Source organism: Peromyscus leucopus, chromosome 20 (genome assembly GCF_004664715.2).
Source record: "Peromyscus leucopus breed LL Stock chromosome 20, UCI_PerLeu_2.1, whole genome shotgun sequence".
Classification (NCBI taxonomy): Eukaryota; Metazoa; Chordata; class Mammalia; order Rodentia; family Cricetidae; genus Peromyscus; species Peromyscus leucopus.
This window is the reverse complement of record NC_051080.1, coordinates 2317233-2326584: the sequence shown is the minus strand read 5'-3', so window position 1 is coordinate 2326584 and position 9352 is coordinate 2317233. Positions and strand designations below refer to the sequence as shown.

Genomic DNA, 9352 nt, shown 5'->3' with positions numbered 1-9352 from the left:
TTAAATTAATTCATTGGCAGGTTCATACATGTCTACAACATATTCTGATCATGTTCACTCTTGACTCTTCCTCCTACCAGATCCCCACACTGCACATGGTCTCTTTATCTCTTTCCCGTTTTCTTACAATGTATTATTTGTGCTTCTTACATACAAATGGGTGTTGGGCTCTGCATCGGAGCATGGTTGACCTACCAGGGGCCACATCCTTAAAGAAAACTGACTCTCCCCATCTCAGACTCACAAGACATTGAAAGGAGGGGCTCCTGGGGAATGGCTTGATCAGCACAGTGCTTTTCACACAGGCATGAGGGCTTGAGCTTGAGCCCCACCATCGACCCTCAGTAGTTCCCCAGCTACAGGTCAGGATTGGTGAGGCACTCTCCCATCCGCGCTGGAACATGGACTGGTTTGACCTCCTGTGGGTTTTATGCAGCTAACCACAGCTCAGGTTTTATGCAGCTAACCACAGCTCAGGTTTTATGCAGCTAACCACAGCTGCTGTGGATTCACGGGCACAGTGGTCCTGTCATGTCCAGAGGACACTTTTTGTTCTGGTCCTCCCTGACACCTGGCTCTCATAGGCCTCCTGTCCCTCTTCTGAAGTGGGTCCCCAGCCCTGGAGGGAGAGAGTGTGATGACACAGATGCCCCCCTTGTGGCTGAGCACCCCATGGACATTTGTTCTCTACACTCGGGCCAGTTGTGAGTTCTGTTGGATGCTCACAAGTTCAGGAAGTTGCCCTCTCCGCCGTATACATTGAAAAGGTTTTGTTTACTTTAACGTGTCCGAGTGCTGGATTGTGTGGTCTGTACCTTTTCTACACTGCTGATATGATCATGTGGCTTCTTTTTTGCTATTTCAAATACTAGACTGTAGTATGTGCCTCTGGATGTTGAACAGGCCTGACACATTTGGAATGAACCCTGGCTAGTCATGGTGTAGAGTTTTTTGTATATACCCCAGCTTTCTGTTTAGTGCTGTCTTGTTGAGCCCTTTTGTGTGACATTTATGAGCAGTGTTGGTTAGTTTATGGTTTTCCCTTCTCCAAGTAGCTTTCTCATGTTTGCGTCGTTAGAACAGTGTTGGCTTGAATGGGGTGAGTCATACATGGCGCCCTCCATGTCTGCTTCCTGAGGTAGTTGTTGGTGCCATTTCATTTTTAGGCAATGAAAACATCTCAAAGGTACACTCATAGGTTTGATTTCTTTCCACAGATGGTGCATAGGCTATCCATTTCTCCACATCTTATTATTTTGCAGCTTTTAAGGTTTGGGTGCATTTAATCAAAGTTATCAAATGTATTGACATATAGGGTCATAATTTTACCTTATGATACTTTAGATTACTAAGTATGTTAAGATTTTAACTTTATCTAAATCCACATATGTAATAGCATGCTTGTGAATCATTTTCCTTTTCATTATTCTTTATAGATACAGAATCACATGTGGAGGGCATGGGCCTAGATCAGCTGTCCTATGCCTGATCCCGAGAAGAAAGTGAGGGGGTGCTCGTGTAAAAGGGGGATGCCCATTTTGGTGGGGGGATGATTAGGAGTGAACACATGAGGAGATCTATGTGCCCGGAACCAGAATTACTTTCCATAAAATAATCAGGTAAAATGGATGAAAATATTACAGTCTAGAGGTCTGGTTAGTTTGATTTCTCTGACAGCTAAAGAATTAAAAGGCAGGAAAAATCTTGAGTGCTACAGGTAGCAGAGGGGATACCTGAGACACAGCAGAGATAATCAGCCCAGGAAAGAAAGTGTTTGATTCTGGATGAAGAAACACACACACACACACACACACACACACACACACACACACACACACCACACCACACCACAGACACACACACACACACACACACACACACACACACACACACACACACACAGGCCTTTTTCTCTAATTAGGCAGGGATATGTTTCTCCAGGAGATATTTTGAGTAAACACAGGTGTAGAGGTACACATAGTCTCAGACAATCAGGCAGAGGCATTAGGCTGTTAAGTTTGCATAGTTAGAGCAGTCTATATACACAGGTTCACATGTATAAATTCAAGTACCAGCAGATAGGATATTTTTTGATATAAAATCTATGAAGAGGTGAAGATCTTACTCTTTTTTTTTTTTTTTTTTTTTTTTTTTTTTTTTTTTTTTTTTTTTTTTTTTTGGTTTTTCGAGACAGGGTTTCTCTGAGTAGCTTTATGCCTTTCCTGGAACTCACTCTGTAGCCCAGGCTGGCCTTGAACTCACAGAGATCCGTCTGACTCCCAAGGGATTAAAGGCATGCCCCACCACCGCCGGACCAGATCTTACTCTTCTGTCAGTCTCCAATCACCACACTCTGAGGACTAATAAGATGTAGTCCAGGGATGAAGCACAGCTTACAAAAGTCCTGGAGGGACTTCATGCAAGCACTGTGACATCTTATACAAAAACCCAGAAGTACCTGTGATTTTAGTGTCTGCAAAGGTCCCATAATTAATATGGAGTGGATACCATGTGAGAACTACCCATACTATGGTAGGCCAGACACCTCCCGCTCTATTGGATCCAGATGGAGATGGAACTCAGATGATAAGGGATGCTGAGTGTCGGGTTGCTATAGCCCAGGTTTGCTGACCTTTCAGCAAGAGGCAGAGAATGAAAACCATAGGATGTCCATTATCTTTGAAAGAAATAATGTGTCACTTGAAAATGCAGAAGTAACTTTAATGCCATCCATCATTTTCTAAATCTGCTTTATTTAGGAGTTACAAGAAAGCAAAGAGCTGAGAAAACATCCCATGGATAGATTCTGTACACCACCCAGTTAGTCACAACATTGGAACCCAGGAAGGGATTCCAGCATGAAAGGGGCAGAAATGATTTTGTTGTCCTACGTAGCCAAAAAGATAGAACTTTAGGAGCAAGCACCTGCTAATGAAGTGACACAGTGAGTGAGTGACAAGTTGTAAGGGACCATGGTGTGAAGTCAGAGGATGACAATCAGAAGATGAGTCATGGCGACCCAGCGGGGACAGACAGAGGAGCAACAAGGACTCAGCTCCCAAGCCCTAAGGAAATGGCAGAGGTGGGAGGCCAGCAGGGACAGCCCCTGAGCACAGGGCTCTGCAGCCAGGGGTCTGGGGTCAGGGACCAGCTCTGGTGGCAGGGACTTCAGTGCCTGTAGCTCTTCCTGCTGGAGGAGGTGCTGGTGTACTTGATGGTGGGAGAGATGCCACCAGAGGAGCTGAGGCCACTGCTGATGCCTCTGCCACTGCCAGAACTGACGCCACCTCCAAGGCCATGGCTGCTGCTGTAGGAGTAGCTGCTGCCTCCTCCCAGGCCCAGGCTGCTGCTGGCACCACCTGCGCTGCCATAGCCGCTGGACATGGTGGACTGCACTACAGCTGTGGAGGAGGGAAGGGTACAAGGGACACCGTGAGCCACTCTGTCCAGTGAGCCAGGCACAAGGCAGGGCAAGGGGAGGTGGCCAGCAGAGTACTTACAGATGTTGACTGGTCCAACGCCTTCACCATTCAGCCTGGAAGAGGAACAGAGGTGGTGAGAACCAGGGAGCCATCACCTCAGTCCCTGTGGGAACCCTCAGTTGGTGACAGTTCACAGAGAATCCCAGCAGAGGGTTCCTGAATGGAGCCATTGTGGCCACAGCTGGTGCTCCCTAATCTTGTGCTCAGTGCCTGGCATCATGGAGGTGTCCTCAGGGGCTGGGGGAGGGGTGAATATTCTCACCTGAACTCCTCTCCTTCCAGCAGCTTCCTGTAGGTGGCGATCTCCATATCAAGGAACAATTTAACATTCAAGAGCTCCTGGTACTGCTTCACCATCCTGACCTTGTCCTGTTTGGCCTTCTACAGGGCATCCTCCAGCCCCTGCAGCTTGTCCCTGGCATTCTTGAGGGCCATCTCCCCACGCTGTTCAGCGTCAACAATGGCAGCCTGCAGTTTGGCACACTGGGCATAGAGAGTCAGAAAAACAAACTTGAAGTGTGGTTCTCTTGAGAGGGGGAGCCCAAGATCTTTGTTCCTAGTGAGTGAGAGTCTAGAGGATCAGAAACAATGGACAGCAACCTCTGAATTTTTCTGTCTATCCTACCTGCTCCTTGACGTTGTTGATCTCAGATCTCAGCCTCTGGATCATGCGGTCCAACTCAGTGATCTCCTGCTTGCTGTTGCGCAGGTCATCCCCATGTCTGCCGGCTGTGACCTGCAGCTCCTCATACTGAGGGTCAATAGAAGAAAGAACACTGATGTTAGTTTTACATGCAAAAGCAAATTCACACTTAAGTGGCATCAAGTATAATTGAATTTTGGCTTTTCCACAAGGGAAGCTGAAGAAGAACAGGACTACATAGTTCTCTTGGGGACTGAACATGTTCTGTGTAATCCCATGAGACCCACATGTATCCTTAGTACAGCTCAAGCAAAGAGAGCATGGACACCATTTATGGCAACTTTGCATCTACCCCTGGGTTCTCTTGATCCTTGGACTACAACGTAACTCTGTAACAAAAGTGCTAGGTCCATTTGCTATTACAGGATCCCAGGTTCTTCTCAGTAGAACTCTAACCTCGAATGACGTCACAGACTTACAGATTCATTTTGAGTCCCAGGTACCCTTGATCAGCCTCCATTCAATACTCACTTTTGTCTGGTACCAAGACTCAGCCTCTGCCCGGCTCCTCTGAGCAATCTCCTCGTATTGGGCCTTGACCTCAGCAATGATGCTGTCCATGTCCAGGCTACGATTGTTGTCCATGGAGAGGACCACAGAGGTGTCTGAGATGCGAGTAAGCATCTGAGACAGTTCCTACAGAACAGAAAGAGGCAACGTCAGCTATGGACGTGAGGATTACAGATGTTCCCAACACCCCACTTTCAGTTTGCACAGGAGAAAATAAAGGGAATGGGGACAAAGTGGAAGAGGGAGAAGGACAGAGGTTTTGACTACTGAGGGTCCAGGGGAATTTGATGCATCTGGTGTGGGATATCCAAGGGATAAAAATCTACATACACTATGCTCTTATGTCTGTTAACTTTATTCCTCTAGGACAAACATGCATTCCGGGCAGGAATAACTCTAGATGCACCAAGTTCCTTATCAGTCTACTTTATTTCTCTGGGATAAAATCCTGTCTACATCGTTTCAGTTCCATCTGGTTCCCTCTCATAGTCCTGCTAATGACTAAGCTCTTATGCTTGCAGCCTCATCTTCATCCTCTGTTTCCTCCTGCTCCATCTACTGCTCTCTCCTCCTGGCACTCAGAAAACTACCAGAGATCTGCTTCACCCTCTACAGAACCTGTCTTCCTCTCTTATCTCTGGCCATGCCATTCTGTCTGTTTCTACAGAAAATATCTGACCCTTTCCCCCCATGTCCACACAGTTCTCTGCCTCCTCATGAATGTTCCTCTTCCTTCCAACTTGATATATAAAAACCTCTTTTGTTTACAGTCAAGTGCTCTGGAGAGCCACTAGGCCTTGAGGCAGGGGGATGGTTTCAGCTTCATTTGCACAAAAGGAGGACTATGCATCTCCAGCCAGTTTGTCTCCCAGGCTCAGTGCGGGAGTTAGTTACCTAGAAGTTCAGAACATCTGGGGAGCTAAACTGTTAGCCAAATGGTCTGGAAATATTTGGCACTCAAGAATTTCATAGCAGAAGACAGCTGAAATATTAAAAGCTGGATAGTACCAAATATTCATAGTAAATGGCTTGCCTTTAGACAGACCATTGGCCAGTCAAAGTATAGCTTTAATACACAGCTGAATCTCTATTATATATTCTTGTGGCTTGCCACAAAGAGGAACACACACACACACACACACACACACACACACACACACATTCACAGATAGATAGAGATAGATAAATAGAGAGAGGGGGACTTACTGCATCATAGACATCTCTCTGGAAGTTGATCTCATCGGTCAGACTGTCTGTCTTGGCTTGCAGTTCAATTTTATTCATGGAGGCAGCTTCTACTTCCTGAGGAAAGAGTTAACAACATGGAATCTGGCTAACTCTCTTGCCCAGCCTATTTTCCTCCATCTCCCTGGCAAAAATTCTCTGCAATGGACCAGACTTGCAAAGCATTTCTCTCCATCAGCAGAGAAACCACCCCTGTGACTTAGTCAGCTCACCTTCTTCAGGGTCACGAATTCATTCTCTGCTGCTGTGCGCTTGTTGATTTCATCTTCGTATCTACAAGAGGGAGGGTTCGACACATTGTAGCCAGTAGGTAGATGGCGACACCCTACCCCAAATTCTAATAATGCAATATGTGCAAATCATGCCAAAGATGATTTTGTTGTTATTGAATATCATTCCTTTTCTCCCTCATTGCCTCTTACAACCCTGCAGGGTCTTATTCTCTTGCTCTTCGGCAATAAATTGTCATTTCATCGTTATGACTGAGCTTCCTTAATTCATGGAGTCTGGTTCTAGATTTGGGCCTTCATTACCATGAACTTTGACAATCTGTGTTCTTTTCTTAACTCACTTGTTCTTGTAGTCCTCCGCTGTATCCTGCATGCTCCTCAGCTCTGAGTCCAGGCGGCCCCTCTCCCCTAGGAGCCCATCCAGCTGCCTCCTGAGGTTGCTGATGTACTGCTCTTACAATGGATCCAGGTTCTGCCTCACAGTCTTGGTGCCCTGCTCCTGCAGCAGGGTCCACTTGGTATCCAGGACCTTGTTCTGTTGCTCCAGGAACTTCACCTTGAGTGGTCCAGTGTGAGAAGTTTGAATTTCATTTTTCAGTGACCCCTTCATTAGTGTGACCCTCCTCTCAGGCTTTCTGCCTAGACCCCTTCAGTGTAGTCCCTGGCCCTGGGTCTACAGGGACAACCAGAGTGAAGCTCCCAACATCATCCCCATAAGGAAGGCAGAGCTCTCAGGCAGGGCACAAGCAGCCTAGCAGTGGCTCACTGGAGTATGGTTCAGTCAGTATGACTGGGATGCTCCCAAACTTGACTACAGAGACTTCTGCCTTGTACAATCCTCTGTGATGGGAGGCCAGAGCTCATATCAGCCCACTGGAATCAGACACCCGTATGGGGCAACCTCTGGAGGAGAGGAACTCTGACCCTGATTGCCACCTGCCAGCCTAACTCACGAGGAGCACCAAGCCAGGACAGAGTCAACCAGAAAGAATGGCCGTGCTTGAGCAAAGCCTAAAGACTCTTCCTCCACCTCTGCCTTTGGCATCCACTCAAGTCTACTCCTGTGTAGACTGCTCTAGAAAGAACACATCTCACCTTGTCGATGAAGGAGGCAAACTTGTTGTTGAGGGTCTTGATCTGCTCACGCTCCTCAGTCCTCACCCTCTGGATGGTGGGGTCGATTTGCAGGTTCAGAGGGGTGAGGAGGCTCTGGTTGATGGTGACCTCTTGAATGTCTTCAGGGGGCCACACAGGCAATCCAGAGCTCCCACAGCCACCACCAAAGCCAGCTTTACCACCGAATCCGATGCCAGTGCCAACTCCTCCTCCAAAGCCGAAGCCTCCTCCAACTTGGCTACCATAGCCTCCCCCAATGCCACAGCTGCCCCCTCCGATGGAGATCCTCTTGGAGCTCCCCACACCATAAAGGCTCCTGCTGCCAAAGCCAGCTCCTCCACACATGGCCCCAGAGCCACCACTGCCTCGGGAGCGGCACACAGACACACTGCTAAAACCAGAGCGGTTGAACCCAGGGACTCTGGCTGAGCTGGCACTGAAGCCTCGGTGGCTGGTTTGACTCCTGATGGTGGATTTGGTAGACATGGTTCCTGGAGATGAGAAGTCTCTGAAGTGGAGAGACTACAGAGAAGAGCTGAGCAGATGAGCGTGATAGGTTCTGGGCAGCTGCTTATATATAGTATAGTTGGGCTGGTACTGGTCCTAACGTGAGCTTGCAGAGTGGGAAGGACAGGGATTTACACATACACAGTGAGCTTACACCTAGATTAATCAAAAATGTTATTTAATTTTGAGGTTGTGGTTTTGACTTCCTTTAGTCAGGGAAAATGCTCTTGCCTCTCATTTTAACATAATCTGGGTACAGTAAATCAGCTGTTTATTCACTGTATCTCACTTAGTCACCGACTCAAAGGTTCTGCAGATCCTGCTGAATGTGCTGAGATCCCTTTTCCCCATGCCTGCCCTTCTCCCACGGACATCCTGGAGACCAACTGTCTTCTTATGCCAACAGAGAGGTTGTCACCGACCTTCGTGATTAGGAGTGTGAACTGTGACCTGTTTTCCTTTAGACCCCATCTCATCAGATAGAGAAGTCAACCACATGTTGTCCCATACCCTTGTCACCAGTTTCCACCAAACAGCTCACACCAGCCTTATTTTTTCATGTTTCCAATCAGTTTGCTCACCAACCCTAGAAAATTTGAAAGCAGATCTCAAAAAAATATGATTTCTTCAGTAATGAATTCAATATTGTATCTAAAGATAGGCTGTTTGGTACGTATGTAGAAAATGAAAATACATATTAAGTATATATATTTACATTAAAAATGATTCAAGAAACTGTAGATATGGCTCAGTGGTGAATAACACTTGTTGCCCTTGCAGAGGACCTGACTCTAGTTTCCAGCATCCTCATGGTGAGTCACAAACATCTGTAACCTCAGTTCCAGGGAATCCCATGTCCTCTTCTGACCTCTGAGTGCACCAGACACACACGTACACATTCTTAAATTCACGAAAATGAATGTAATTAAAAAAATATGTGTATTGGCATGTTGCCTGAATGAATGTGTGTGAACCACTTGTGTGCCTGGATCTCCTGAAGACCAGAAGAGTGAGTCAGATCCCCTAGAAGTAGAGTTATGAGAAGGTTGTGAGCTGTGAGCCACTTGAACCCACTTGAACAAGAGTAGACAGTGCCCTTCCCTGCTGAGCCATCTCTCCAGCCCCTCTCCCAGTTTGTTTAAAGTCCTTCTTAGTGTTACAGCTGCTTCTTTCTCCTTGATTGCTCCTGGTGAAAACTTAACAGTTCACCCCATCTTCCCATCTTCTGTAAACTGATTTTATTTAAATCATGAATCTCAATGAGATGTAGTCAAGCCTTTCAGGGGTGGGGATGCCTCCAGCAGCTCTTGTATTTTTCAGGATGTTTTTTTAACTCTCCTGGGTTATTCTTGTTTCCACACGAAGCTGTAAGTTGTCCTGTCAAAATCCATGAAGATTTGTGTTGGAATATTGATGTGGTTGCATTGAATCTGTAGATTGCTTTTGGTAAGATAGCCATTTTTACATTATTAATTCTACCAATCCATGAACTTGGGAGATCTTCCAATATTTCTGATAATCTTCTTAAACTTCTTGTCATACAAGTCTTTCACTTGCTG

General features: G+C 46.6%; 1 pseudogene; it reads right to left on the bottom strand.

The window, feature by feature from the left end:
* Positions 1–2715: 2715 nt before the first annotated feature.
* LOC114696579 lies at positions 2716–7823 on the bottom strand (annotated as a pseudogene).
* Between the last annotated feature and the right edge of the window lie 1529 nt (positions 7824–9352).